This window comes from Salvia splendens, unplaced genomic scaffold (assembly GCF_004379255.2).
Source record: "Salvia splendens isolate huo1 unplaced genomic scaffold, SspV2 ctg146, whole genome shotgun sequence".
Classification (NCBI taxonomy): domain Eukaryota; kingdom Viridiplantae; phylum Streptophyta; class Magnoliopsida; order Lamiales; family Lamiaceae; genus Salvia; species Salvia splendens.
In genome coordinates, this window is record NW_024598787.1 from 33,586 (window position 1) to 47,459 (window position 13,874).

At 34.6% G+C, this 13,874-nt stretch overlaps 2 long non-coding RNA genes across 2 annotated transcripts; both read right to left on the reverse strand.

Moving 5' to 3' along the window:
* Positions 1 to 1,138: 1,138 nt before the first annotated feature.
* On the reverse strand, positions 1,139 to 8,450 carry LOC121789125. Its single transcript, XR_006047980.1, has 3 exons — positions 8,247 to 8,450; positions 1,455 to 2,597; positions 1,139 to 1,227 (listed from the first exon to the last, which is right to left on the reverse strand). It is a non-coding gene; the product is annotated as an uncharacterized LOC121789125 (long non-coding RNA).
* Positions 5,707 to 7,068, reverse strand: LOC121789126. Its single transcript, XR_006047981.1, has 2 exons — positions 7,029 to 7,068; positions 5,707 to 6,040 (listed from the first exon to the last, which is right to left on the reverse strand). It is a non-coding gene; the product is annotated as an uncharacterized LOC121789126 (long non-coding RNA).
* Positions 8,451 to 13,874: the final 5,424 nt, after the last annotated feature.

The window sequence follows — 13,874 nt, forward strand, 5'->3', positions numbered from 1 at the left end:
ATTAAAGTCTTTTTTATCTCGTTTCTTGATTTTCGCGTATTTTCGAGTGTTCGGCGGCCGCCCAAGGCGTCCCGTACGACACCGGTCGGCCGCTCACGCCTAAAATTTCTTCGTTGGCTCCTTGTATTTTCCACGACGATGTTGAAATAAATTCCCCAAAATTATTTAAGTACATAATTACATTATCGCAACATTTCCCTTTGCAAAATTATATTTATTTCAGATTTGGGATTATTCCTGAAATTAATTAAATAATTCCCCACAATTAAATTAAATTATCAGCCCAAGGAATTAAGTTAATTGGCCCAAAACTTAATTATTTCACCCCATCCTTCTTTCTCCAATTTAATATTTGAGGCCCAACTTAATTAAAAGAAGGATCCCAAATCCATATTAACAATAAAAGCTCGGTTTCCCCAAAAAAAAAGAGGGGTTCCCCCCCCCCCCCCCCAAAAAAAAGAGTGGGTTTTCCCCCCCAAATAAAAGAGGGGTTTCCCCCCAACAAAAAAAAGAGAGGAGGTTTTCCCTCCTAAAAAAAATGTATGTTTTCCCCCCCAAAACAATCGTTAGTTTCCTCTCCCAAAATAAGTGGTGGTTTTTCCCCCCAAAAAAGTGTGGGTTTTATTCCCTCCAAAAAAGAGAGTTTTTCCCTCCTTTAAAAAAATGTTGGTCTATAAATAACAGTTTCAATCACTCACAAGATAATCATTCTCTCTCTGTAATTAACTACATGTTCTTTTCTTATTCTCTTTCTTAAATGTTAGTCTCTCTTATTTTTCTTTTACTACTTCTTTGTTTTGTAGGTATTGAAGGTGAAATTTATTTAATTCTTTTTTTTTGATCTTTTACTTTTTAGCTTTAAAATGCTAACCATTTCTTATCTTGCAGACAATAAAGGTAAAATATTGTATTTTAATTCTTATAGATTTCGTATTGTTTTATTTAATGTTTAGTGTTTTTTATTCATTAATTATTTAAAAGCTAACTTTTTTATATTTTGCAAATTATTAAAGGTGAGATCTGTGTATTTTAATTTTGTTGGTTTTAGTATTGTTTCTTTTCCGTTTTGTTTTGTATTTTTATTTTATTAGCCTATCTATTACAAAGATACAAGGTAAAAACAATAAAAAATAAAAACTCATTCATTATTTTTACAATATCTTCAAGCGTTTTGCAGAAATCGTCTTTATCTTCTACGCAGAAGTTCGCCAATGTTCACTGCAAATACTGCACAGGGAAAACCAACAGAAGTTAGAACTTTACTTTTTTTAGCCAAAATACATCGATAGTAAATGATTTTAACTTATAGATCTGGATCTAAAAGGAAAACAAAAAATGTTGAATAGAATTACAAAATACGTAACATAATTTTGTTTTTCGCAGGAAGAGCTGAGAATGAGCTAACGTAGTTTGAATTTGAAGATGGAAGGTGGAGAGAATTGAACAGGCGATACCGTAGTTTGATTTTGGAAGATGGTGGAGAGAATTTAGCTACATCACTTAGCATCAGCTCTTCTTGTTTCGCTCCTTTTTTTTTTGAAGCTTCATTTCGTCTTCTCTATCATCATCTTCTTGAAATCTTCCTCGTATTTCTTTTGTCCTTATCATTCACGAAAAACGATAGAAAATAGTAAAATAGTTCACACACTAAGCTTGCTTCAACGTTCCGCGCCATTCCAAAGAATAGAAAAAGTTTCATGGTTCACCGGCCTCCATTCGCACTCTCGATCTCCTTGTCTCGTATCTTGGTAATCTAGGAATTTCGCCCCTCTTCCCTTTCTCGTTCGTTTTCATCGCTCGGGAAAGCGATAGATAAATTGTCAACTTACAACTATGGTTCGCGCACATTCCATCTAGCTTAGTCTTAGGCACTCTAATTTCACAACACATTTCACCACCTCATAGATCAACAACTATCACATTTAAAGTCATTCATAGTTAGAATATCAACTTTCATCTTTCATGTAAAAACAAACAATCCATCGTCCCTCATCAAAACTCGTTCTTTTCTCAAACATTAGCCAATACTCTTATCAACTCGAAATCAATCCCTCACAGAAAGATTCTACTTCCTCCTTCGTATAAAAATTTTCTCCTCTTTCTTTCTCAAAAATTTTCTCATCGTCCTTTCTCCGAAACTTTCTCATAAAAATTTTCACATAAAAAAAATATTACCTCTTTCTTGGTTGAGCGTGGCGAAGCGGGGTGTTGAGCCTTCCAAATTTAATCTTGTTTTAGTCTAGCGAATTGAATCTAGACTAAGAATGAAAAAGACTCTCGGGTCTAGAGTGGAAAGAAAAAATGCTCTGATACCACTCTGTCACGACCGCATTTTCTAAGGATAGAAAATACGGTTGATCGCGACTAGGGGAGGATGAAAGAAGCGGGGAAGAAAGGGGAAACTGTGGCACAACTGAAGCTTGAACCGAAATAACTCACATAGTATATATCAGAGTGCAAACTCGACTTTTGCAGTGCAGTGGAAGAGTCAAGAGCAGATAACGTTGTGTATGGAGACACGTCGCATCCGAGTACTATTCTATTGAAGGATCTTCATCGTCTATGCTCAACATCGCCTGCCGTCATCACTGCTCAACCTGCCCATTTTTAAAACATATGCAGGGCTGAGTACTTGGTGTACTCAGTGGACACGTGCCGAAATATATTTTCATAACAACTGATTTTGTCAAGCCACTCTTTGAGTGAACTCGGGGTTTTAGGAAAAGTCCGAGAACACTAAAAATTTTTCTTTTCCTTTTTCAAAAGCGATCTTTCAATCTATTTTCCTGGAACATATGCCGTATCTGACAAACCCGATTTCACTATCTCTTGTTCATTCATCAATCCATTCATCATTCATCGGTCCTTTCATCAATTATCATATCTTAACATTCAAGTGCCGGGGAAATGGTTACCTCCCACGGTCACCCATCAATCTATTCCATTCAAGTGCCGGGGAAGTGGTTACCTCCCACGGTCACCCGTCAATCCATTCCATTCAAGTGCCGGGGAAGTGGTTACCTCCCACGGTCACCCATCAATCCATTCCATTCATTGTTGCAGTCAGATAGGCATAGTTCCAAAATAAAATATGGCTTGACATAACCTTTTCAACTTTTTTTTTTTTCATAACACATTTTTGAAATGTCAATCATTTTTCTGTCATCAAAAGTCGTACACATAACTTTCAAACTCAACAAAAGCTACACTTCATAAGCACTCGTAAAGCAACACCTAACGACATATAATAACACCAAGCAAATAACACTTATCATAATACTTCACATTAAATAGCAAGCTCGCACTTAACATCATATCTTAATTAGAAAGCACATATAAATACTTTTCATAAAAACTGTAAACATACTTTAAAGAGAGTCTTAAAAATACTCAGTTCGAAAGCCCACCTCGTTTGCTTAAACAATTCAATATTCACTTAAGGCAAACCCTCGTTCCTTGTGCTCACGTACACACAATAACCCTTGCCAAACCACAATACAAATCAGCCTTCCATCAATTCACATTATCATGCATGTCCTATCGTTCCTTTTATCATTCTCTTAAATTACCCATCCCAACATTCATCAACATAAGGAAAACATGCCATAATATTTCTCAACGTGCCACACATAATCACGTCATAGGATACATTCCTAAAAAATACATGCATCATATAATTCACTCAACTTGGCAACAAGTGATATTTCCACATAACCACGAATCTGGCAGAACTGCGCAGTTGGTTTGTAAAATCACCAAAAATCCATCCGACCTCATATGAAGCTAAAATTTGGTCACAACACAGTAGACACATTCAAGTTCATCCAGTTAAAATTTCACACCGAAATCATATCATTTGGTCAGTCCGATGTTCTGGCAGTACTGCGCGGTTCGATTGAAAAATTTACCAAAACTTCATCCGATGTTCAATGAGGCTGAAATTTTCACAAAACATAGAAGACACTTCAAATTACATACAGTCAAAAATTCACATCAAGATAAGGCCATTTGGTCGGTCAAATAGAAAAAGAAACTTTCTGGGCGAGAATACAAGTTTCTGGCAGAATTGCGCAGTCAACTTCAAAAATTTATTAAAAATTTATCTCTCGTCAAAAAGGTCTGATATTCACACACAACACAGATAATACCTTGAAGGTTACTCAGTTAAAATTTCGTGTTAAAATTCGATCTTTTGATTGGTCAAACACACGTCGGAATCCACTGTCCGAACACCACAATTTTCAGGCTTCAAAATTTCGAGATCAGGGTTTCTTCCTCATTCATCCAAACACAATTTTTCATGCTTCCAACACACAATCATGCTTCAAAAGGTTCTCACAATCATGTTCTCATATATTCACACATCATTCACCAGTGATTCATTCAAACTTCACACATTCATTTAAAATCGCATATTCACAATTGTTCTCATACAAACACAAATTTCCACCGATTAATTATGCGATCTAAGATTCCTACACTCACTATATGCATGAAGGAATCAAGAACAAGGTTTCAATGGAGAAGATGCGGAAAAGATTCAATTATACCTTCTTGAATCGAAAACCAAGCGGTAGAAGCAAAGATTGATGCGATTCGTCGGGAACTCTTGAAAATCAAACTCCAATGGATGCAAGAACAAGGATTGGAAGAAATTTTGGAGAGGATGAAGAGAGGGCGAAAATCTTGATGGTAGCTCTTTGTTGGTGAAGTAAAAGAATTTGGAGTGGATGGAAGTTATATATAGAGAGACAAAAGAGAAACAAAAGCATGGAATGAAAATTACATTTTTCACAAAAGACAAAAACTCCCAACTTGTCATTTTGAAACGACGACTAATAAATGCGGCCGTCGTTTGGAAAACGTGAAATTTCGTTTGGAGTTGAACCGTGGTTCGTAGAACGCGAACCGTCGTTTGGAAAACGTGAAATTTCATTTGGAGTTGAAGCGTCGTTCGTAGAACACGAACCATCGTTTGGAAAACGTGCTTGATGTGATGCGGTTCTTGTCAAACTTTTCGTCTTAATTTGATGTCGAAAGTGGATTTGACACGTGGTCCATCCTTTCGTGTAGGTATCGGGAGTAAAAAAAATATGGTGATCGAGCAAGACCCGGAGGAAGGAAGACGGCTGTCCCGGGGCTGCCCGGCGCGAGTCCGTCCCGGCACGACTCTTGCGATGTCCGAAATCGTGTTCTTATTTTATTCTAGCATCGAACTCGTTGTAAAAACGCTTTTGGACTTTTATTTGTAGAAAGAACCTCTCAACTAGCTATTAGTTCTTCAATGCTAAAAGAACTTCATTCAGCTGACATGATACTTACTTTAAACATATCACTCGATCACAACGCGAGGTGAAAGAGATTAGATACGAATAACAACACTAAAGAGTCAATTTTCCACAAGTTAGAAAAAAAAGTGGGTGTTACATCCATAGAAGGGATTTATAATAAATGAGATGTATATTAAATTCAACCCGGCCTACTTATATTTTTCTTTTGTTTCTTGAACTTTGTTTATAGTTTGGCGTTTTTATATATTAAATTTAGTGAAAGATATGCATTAAAATCCCACTAGTCACGAATAAATATATTATTTTCATACGGTTAATTTTTACTGTGAATTATCTAAGTTTATACATTCAAAATATTATTCTCGATTCTCACATAAAATGTGATTTTCACATTAATCCATGAACACAGATAAAGTGATGTAATTATGTTATGACTATGAAAAAAAAATACACTAGAACATTTAGTGTCTTAATACCTTCATAAATAACTTTATAGCGCCTAAATTAACACTTTATTAAGCCATAACGTGTAGTTTCTTCATAGCCTCCAATAAATATAGTATAAATTCTCAATTGATCCTTGATTAACACTCTCCTTTTCATTAGCCGTTGCATATCTGCTATTCTTTCTACATCGTTGGGTCGAAGACTTGAAGCACAACGACAGAAGCTTGATTCTGGCCGTATTCATGGGCCTGCAGTGGGGTCGGTCGGCCCCCCTCGACCCCAATCGCCGTTCATTCCTAGATCTGGTTATATGTCTTGGCCATATTAAAATACTAATTTTGTTAATAATTAATGGTTAATTAATCTCATTTTGGCTTCATGAATGAGTTAAATATGGATTGACTTGATTAACATGTTAAATATGAATTGAAATATATAGGTTAGGACCAGAAGCGAAGACACTTAATTGATTATTATTCTATAGGACAAAATATGTTTTTTTAATATACGAGCCTAATTTTGGACTTTAAAATACAAGTACTCTACTAATTATTAATGTATAGGATAAAATATGTTTTTTAATATACGAGCCTAATTTTAGACTTTAAAATAAAAGTACTCTACCTAATTGACAAAATCTATTAATGTATAGGACAAAATATGTTTTTTTAATATACGAGCCTAATTTTGGACTTTAAAATACAAGTACTCTGCTAATTGTTAATGTATAGGATAAAAATGTTTTTGTTAATATAGGAGCCTAATTTTAGACTTTAAAATACAAGTACTCTATCTAATTGACAAAATTTATTAATGTATAGGACAAAATATGTTTTTTTAATATACAAGCCTAATTTTAGACTTTAAAATACAAATACTCTACCTAATGGACAAAATCTTTAAACTGTGGATCAAAATATCTTTTTAAATAAATATGCGAGACAAAATTTAAACTTTAGTCAAACTAAATAAATAATAAGTCTAATATTGTGTCGCATTTTTACGAAAAATTGAAAGTATTGAAACAACTTTACAAATGTTGTGCGTGAATTAATCAAATGTAGTGAACTTAATACCTAATGACCTATAAATACAATAAAGCAACACCTAACGACACCTAACGACATATAATAACACCAAGCAAATAACACTTATCATAATACTTCACATTAAATAGCAAGCTCGCACTTAACATCATATCTTAATTAGAAAGCACATATAAATACTTTTCATAAAAACTGTAAACATACTTTAAAGAGAGTCTTAAAAATACTCAGTTCGAAAGCCCACCTCGTTTGCTTAAACAATTCAATATTCACTTAAGGCAAACCCTCGTTCCTTGTGCTCACGTACACACAATAACCCTTGCCAAACCACAATACAAATCAGCCTTCCATCAATTCACATTATCATGCATGTCCTATCGTTCCTTTTATCATTCTCTTAAATTACCCATCCCAACATTCATCAACATAAGGAAAACATGCCATAATATTTCTCAACGTGCCACACATAATCACGTCATAGGATACATTCCTAAAAAATACATGCATCATATAATTCACTCAACTTGGCAACAAGTGATATTTCCACATAACCACGAATCTGGCAGAACTGCGCAGTTGGTTTGTAAAATCACCAAAAATCCATCCGACCTCATATGAAGCTAAAATTTGGTCACAACACAGTAGACACATTCAAGTTCATCCAGTTAAAATTTCACACCGAAATCATATCATTTGGTCAGTCCGATGTTCTGGCAGTACTGCGCGGTTCGATTGAAAAATTCTGGTCGGAACAATGAAAATTGTGGTCGGAACATAAAAATTCTGGCAGTACTGCGCGGTTCGATTGAAAAATTTACCAAAACTTCATCCGATGTTCAATGAGGCTGAAATTTTCACAAAACATAGAAGACACTTCAAATTACATACAGTCAAAAATTCACATCAAGATAAGGCCATTTGGTCGGTCAAATAGAAAAAGAAACTTTCTGGGCGAGAATACAAGTTTCTGGCAGAATTGCGCAGTCAACTTCAAAAATTTATTAAAAATTTATCTCTCGTCAAAAAGGTCTGATATTCACACACAACACAGATAATACCTTGAAGGTTACTCAGTTAAAATTTCGTGTTAAAATTCGATCTTTTGATTGGTCAAAAACACGTCGGAATCCACTGTCCGAACACCACAATTTTCAGGCTTCAAAATTTCGAGATCAGGGTTTCTTCCTCATTCATCCAAACACAATTTTTCATGCTTCCAACACACAATCATGCTTCAAAAGGTTCTCACAATCATGTTCTCATATATTCACACATCATTCACCAGTGATTCATTCAAACTTCACACATATTCATTTAAAATCGCATATTCACAATTGTTCTCATACAAACACAAATTTCCACCGATTAATTATGCGATCTAAGATTCCTACACTCACTATATGCATGAAGGAATCAAGAACAAGGTTTCAATGGAGAAGATGCGGAAAAGATTCAATTATACCTTCTTGAATCGAAAACCAAGCGGTAGAAGCAAAGATTGATGCGATTCGTCGGGAACTCTTGAAAATCAAACTCCAATGGATGCAAGAACAAGGATTGGAAGAAATTTTGGAGAGGATGAAGAGAGGGCGAAAATCTTGATGGTAGCTCTTTGTTGGTGAAGTAAAAGAATTTGGAGTGGATGGAAGTTATATATAGAGAGACAAAAGAGAAACAAAAGCATGGAATGAAAATTACATTTTTCACAAAAGACAAAAACTCCCAACTTGTCATTTCGAAACGACGACTAATAAATGCGGCCGTCGTTTGGAAAACGTGAAATTTCATTTGGAGTTGAACCGTGGTTCGTAGAACGCGAACCGTCGTTTGGAAAACGTGAAATTTCATTTGGAGTTGAAGCGTCGTTCGTAGAACACGAACCATCGTTTGGAAAACGTGCTTGATGTGATGCGGTTCTTGTCAAACTTTTCGTCTTAATTTGATGTCGAAAGTGGATTTGACACGTGGTCCATCCTTTCGTGTAGGTATCGGGAGTAAAAAAAATATGGTGATCGAGCAAGACCCGGAGGAAGGAAGACGGCTGTCCCGGGGCTGCCCGGCGCGAGTCCGTCCCGGCACGACTCTTGCGATGTCCGAAATCGTGTTCTTATTTATTCTAGCATCGAACTCGTTGTAAAAACGCTTTTGGACTTTTATTTGTAGAAAGAACCTCTCAACTAGCTATTAGTTCTTCAATGCTAAAAGAACTTCATTCAGCTGACGACATGATACTTACTTTAAACATATCACTCGATCACAACGCGAGGTGAAAGAGATTAGATACGAATAACAACACTAAAGAGTCAATTTTCCACAAGTTAGAAAAAAAAGTGGGTGTTACATCCATAGAAGGGATTTATAATAAATGAGATGTATATTAAATTCAACCCGGCCTACTTATATTTTTCTTTTGTTTCTTGAACTTTGTTTATAGTTTGGCGTTTTTATATATTAAATTTAGTGAAAGATATGCATTAAAATCCCACTAGTCACGAATAAATATATTATTTTCATACGGTTAATTTTTACTGTGAATTATCTAAGTTTATACATTCAAAATATTATTCTCGATTCTCACATAAAATGTGATTTTCACATTAATCCATGAACACAGATAAAGTGATGTAATTATGTTATGACTATGAAAAAAAAATACACTAGAACATTTAGTGTCTTAATACCTTCATAAATAACTTTATAGCGCCTAAATTAACACTTTATTAAGCCATAACGTGTAGTTTCTTCATAGCCTCCAATAAATATAGTATAAATTCTCAATTGATCCTTGATTAACACTCTCCTTTTCATTAGTCGTTGCATATCTGCTATTCTTTCTACATCGTTGGGTCGAAGACTTGAAGCACAACGACAGAAGCTTGATTCTGGCCGTATTCATGGGCCTGCGGTGGGGTCGGTCGGCCCCCCTCGACCCCAATCGCCGTTCATTCCTAGATCTGGTTATATGTCTTGGCCATATTAAAATACTAATTTTGTTAATAATTAATGGTTAATTAATCTCATTTTGACTTCATGAATGAGTTAAATATGGATTGACTTGATTAACATGTTAAATATGAATTGAAATATATAGGTTAGGACCAGAAGCGAAGACACTTAATTGATTATTATTCTATAGGACAAAATATGTTTTTTTAATATACGAGCCTAATTTTGGACTTTAAAATACAAGTACTCTACTAATTATTAATGTATAGGATAAAATATGTTTTTTAATATACGAGCCTAATTTTAGACTTTAAAATAAAAGTACTCTACCTAATTGACAAAATCTATTAATGTATAGGACAAAATATGTTTTTTTAATATACGAGCCTAATTTTGGACTTTAAAATACAAGTACTCTACTAATTGTTAATGTATAGGATAAAAATGTTTTTGTTAATATAGGAGCCTAATTTTAGACTTTAAAATACAAGTACTCTATCTAATTGACAAAATTTATTAATGTATAGGACAAAATATGTTTTTTTAATATACAAGCCTAATTTTAGACTTTAAAATACAAATACTCTACCTAATGGACAAAATCTTTAAACTGTGGATCAAAATATCTTTTTAAATAAATATGCGAGACAAAATTTAAACTTTAGTCAAACTAAATAAATAATAAGTCTAATATTGTGTCGCATTTTTACGAAAAATTGAAAGTATTGAAACAACTTTACAAATGTTGTGCGTGAATTAATCAAATGTAGTGAACTTAATACCTAATGACCTATAAATACAATAAATTTTGCCAGCCATAACCTAAAGTCATAAAAGAAAATACAAACTGAGACTCGTTCAGTTTCCCTTATATGGCCTGGTGGGCCCACGTAATTGGATCTTTTTTCAAGCGTTCAGTGTTGGAGAATTGCGGCTGGTTAGGGGCTTTAGGTGTTAATATTTGTTTTTTAATTAAATGGTTGCTGAAGAAAATACCCCCGCCTGTTATTGAGAAGAAGGAATATTTTTTTAGTCCACGAACTTTGTCAATGTATCATTTTAGATCCGTGAACTTTAAAAATATCATTTGAAGTCTGTCAACTATGAGTTAATATCAATCGAAATATTTTTTTACTATTTCAAGTTTTTTGGATGAAAATACCCTCAATACCGGGTACATATTTTAATAAACTTATCACATACCCATATTTTTTTATACATATTTTTACTACTCCCTCCGTCCCTGAAATTTTGTCACATTTCATTTTCTGCACTCGTTTTGAACAAATGATACTTCCTCCGTCCGCAAAATGTTGTCCATGTTTGACTCGGCACTTGTTTCGAGAAATGTAAAGAAAAGTGAGTGAAAGAAGTTAGTGGAATGTAGGTCCCATATTTATATATTGAATTTATAATAGAATGTGAGTATAATGAGTTAGTGGAATATGAGAACCATTTATCAAAAAAGTAAAATAATAGCAAAGCGGACAACATCACGGACGGGCCAAAATGGAAAAACTGGAAAACGTTTCACGGACGGAGGGAGTAATAAATAATTAATGAAGAAAGGGTAAAGTAAGATAGAGAATAATGTAGATAAGACTCTCTTCTACGTTATTCTCTCTCTTACTTTATCATATGTCCACTTTAGCTATTTATTATCATTTACAAAAACCATATGAGTATGTGATAGGTTAATTAAAAATATGATTGAGGGTATTTTCATCCAAAAAACTTGAAAATAGTAAAAAAGTGATATTAACTCACAGTTGACGGACCTCATATTATATTTTTAAAGTTCACGGATCTAAAATAATATAAAAAAAAGATGTCCCTCCATAGAATATTAGAGCTCCCTATGGTTCTCACCTAGCAGAGGCGCCGCTACTACACACAACCCAAAACTTCTACTCCATTAGCCAAGAGCTTTTCTAGGGATTTTCAGATATAAAACAATGAAGCTGATCACCAGAATTCCACCAGAATTAACGGTAAAATGGGTGAGGAAATTATCAACAAGCAAGTGATACTCAACAATTATGTCAAAACATCTGTGAAAGAATCCGATATGTCGTTGAGAACTTCCAAAATTCAGATCAAAATTCCCAGCGGTTGCGACGACGCCATTTGGTGAAGAATCTCTACTTATCCATCGATCCTTTTATTCTTGGCCTCATGAAGAATCAGGAGCTCGATTTACCTTCTTTCACACTGGATTCTGTAAGTTAGTTTTTATTCTGTAAGTTTAGTTTTTTTAAGTTAAATTTTTCTTGTTGAAATTAATTTTTCTTCTGGTTTGGAATAGAATTTGTTATACATGTCTTGATTTAAATTGGGGCCCCTTAATTTTTTATTTTATTAAAAAAATAGACTTATAATACAATATTGTGTAGATGATCTCATTGGAATATAACAGTAGTATTTTTTCGTTTGATGAATAGTTTGAGATTTTGGGGAGAAAAATATAAACTGTATCTTTCTATTGATAAAATGTTTGTTATGTGTTTTTTGATGTTTCTGCAGAGGTCTTGTTTGATGAATAGTTTGAGATTTTGGGGAAAGAAATAAAAAATGTTATCTTTCATTGATGCAATGTTTGGTTGCATCTTTTTTGTGTTTGTTGACCTTTTTCTGGTGATAGCCTATTTATGGATTTGGAGAGTCGAAAGTACTGGATTCGTCTCATCCAATTTCAAGACGGGCGAGCTAGTTTGGGGGTTTACCTGGCTGGGAGGAGTATAGCCTTATTAAAAGATCCAGACCAATTGTTAAGGTTCAAGATAAAGATTTGCCCCTCTCTTATTATACAGGGATTCTGGTGAGTTTCTGAGCCCCTTGTGATTATCGACTTCAAATTTCACGCTTGATTCATGCTTCCTAGTGATATTTGTCTGATCTAGAACTAGTTTTTGTGATTCTGCAGAAGTTATGTATGCAGTTAAACTGTTAACGAAAACGAGCTATTGATGAACTATATAAGCTTGAATTAATAGATTGGGAAATACTGGATTTGTAACGTTTATCTTGATAGTTTCTGAAAAACAACAGTAGAGATGTACGAACTTGAGACTAAAATAAACGTGTTTCGCATTATCATTTTAGGCATGCCTGCCATGACAGCTTATGTTGGGTTTTTCAAGTTTTGCTCTCCCAAAAAGGTCTACTACTGCATCCGGAGCTGTTGGTCAGCTCGTTGGTCAGTTGCAAAGATCGCAGGGTGGGTTTCGTTGTTGGGAGTGCGGGGAACAAAGAAAAGGTCAGAATCTAATAGCTTATCGAAAACTTATTAGATTGTTGGCTAGATTGGTTGTCGATTTATGTGCTATTTTTCTTCTGTGGCAAGTTTATGTTTCACATTTGATGAACAAGTCGGCTTTTGCATTGATGAGGGTCGATCTCTTGAAGAACAAATTCGGGTTTGACGGAGCATTCAACTACAAAGAAGAGCAAGACTAAATGCAGCGTTGAAGAGGTTCTATCATTGCTATAAAAATGTGTATACTTATTTAACATTGAAGAATAGTTAGTAATTTACAACACAATACACATATTTATGTTCTTATATAACAAAAGAATCCTTTTGTATTGAACACAAATTTCATAAAAACTAGCAAAAAACCGCGAAGTTTGGTAAATCAGCTGAGAAAACCACCAGTATGGATCAGTTCACAATCATCCCACGACTGTGGATAACAAATCCAAATATATAATTTTTTTGGTTAGATTTTTGAAAGAATTTGACCAAATTTTATAGTTTTTCGGCAATTTATCGTTATGTAGATAATACTCACAAATTTGTGTTGTTGTTAATTAGGTACTTCTTCCTCGATGGCATCGACATCTACTTTGACAACGTGGGAGGGAAGATGCTCGAAGCGGTGGCTAAACAACATGAGACTCATCAACGGCCGTGTTGCGCTTTGTGGGATGATCTCCCATACAACAGCCTTGAGCAGCCTGAAGGCGTCCACAACTTGATTAACGCAATAGTAAAATGGGTCCGTATGGAGGATTTTTCACTAGCGACCACTACCATCTCTACCCCAAGTTCCTGGAGATGGTTGTGCCTCTAATCAAGGAAGAGAAGATCACATACGTCGAAGACATAGCCGAAGGCATTGAAAGCGCGCCTGGGGCTCTCTTT